This window comes from Malania oleifera, chromosome 4 (assembly GCF_029873635.1).
Source record: "Malania oleifera isolate guangnan ecotype guangnan chromosome 4, ASM2987363v1, whole genome shotgun sequence".
NCBI classification, from domain to species: Eukaryota; Viridiplantae; Streptophyta; class Magnoliopsida; order Santalales; family Ximeniaceae; genus Malania; species Malania oleifera.
Window position 1 is genome coordinate 122,885,776 of NC_080420.1, and position 1,842 is coordinate 122,887,617.

The window sequence follows — 1,842 nt, forward strand, 5'->3', positions numbered from 1 at the left end:
AGAATTTTCTTTGAATGATTGTAATCTCCCAGGACCATAAATGTAACCACAATATTCCTCCTCCATAAGTGAGGGCAATTAATAAAATTGTGATGTTTTTCCTTAAGAATGGAAAGGTGATAAATAGTCAATTTCGAGGATGAAATTTTATAAGGAGGGGAGAATGTAGAGACCCAAAAATAGAAATAATAAAAAAAACAAATGGAAAAGAGGAAAATGGTTTGGTATGGACCAAACCGGCGATGGTTTTCTGGAGTGCCCAAAAAATCGTTGACGATTTTGTATTTATCGTGGTCTGGTTACAAGTGAAACGGTAAAAAGGGGCGAGTTAAAACCCAAACCGTTGACCATTTTGTGAGAGGTGTAGAAAATCATCGATGATTTTCTCGGCAGTGCTGAAATTAAAGAGGTCCCACAAGCCATTTTGTTAAATCAAAACAAATCACACACACTCTCTCTCTCTCTCTCTCTCTCTCTCTCTCTCTCTCTCTCTCTCTCTCTAAACCCTACGGCCCTAACCCCTTCTCTCTTCATTTTCGCTCCTATTATAGCCCGTTTTGACGATCCGAAGCCGTCATGATGATCTAGGGGTGATTCTCTGCAATTTAACCAGAGCGGATCATTGAGTTGGAGTTTTGGGGCACTACTCCAAAACCAAGGTAAGTATGGTATTTAGGGTTTAATTGTTAATTTGGAGTATTTGAGACTTAGGAAATGCTAAATGAGAAATATTCTGGGGGTTGGTTAAGTTGATTAATTTGGGAAAAATGTAATTTCAGGATTTTGAGCTTCGAATGCTGTAGGGCGTGGATTTAGGGTTGTCAGCAGGCTTCTTAGTAAGTCAAGTAAGAGGATAGATTAAGTCAAGTATTATTGAATATACAGTATTTGATTCATAAATTTGTATATGATTTAGTATAATTTGGGAATACTGATGTTAAACCGAGGGAACCTTGAAAACAGATTTAACATTATTTTGTCAGTGAAATATGTTTTCTCATGCTAGATAATTTATTACAGAGTAGTACTCACTTGTGTGTGGCATGAGTATAATTTTACTATAAATAATGGTATGTCCGAATAATTTTTGTATTCACAGTACAAGCATGATTTGACAATAGTTTTTGAGAAAAACTATAAACAGTACAGAAGTTATATTTTCAGTATATTATGATTATTCTGCCGACCCAGATGACGTGATTATTCAACCGGCCTAGATGATGTGATTATTCAGTCGATCCATATGCCGTGAACAGATTTATATATATATATATATATATATATATATAATAGTTTATTCAAAAATTATGATATGATAGATTTTATGCAGAAATATGAAATGAGATATGTTTTAGTTATATATTATATGAAATGTACTATATGATATCAAAATCCCTGATGGACCCAAACAGATTATAGAGTACGGTACCGTAGCTAGATAGTCAGATCATACAGTGTAACCCTAGTGTGCCAACTCGAGAAGTGTTGTGGAGAGTAGGATGGGCGGACTAGGTTGGTAATAGCCGATAGTGCAACCACACTATTCAGAAAGTGTTGGGTCGGTGGTCGATTAGCCCCGAAGTGTTGCGTAGAGTAGGATACCCACTGTGTGCCAACTCGAGAAGTGTTGCGGAGAGTAGGATGGGTGGACCAGGTTGGGTGGGCAATCGTGTGTTGTTATGTCATGTTTGACTTAACCTGGTAGGCCAGCTAGAATTAAGTCCAGCCCACGGGCTGCACAACCAGAATCATGCGGGGTTAATTCATGATATGCAGTTATCCATCCAGGGCATAATTTTAGTAATATACAGATATAGCAGATGTTTTATATGTATATAGAAA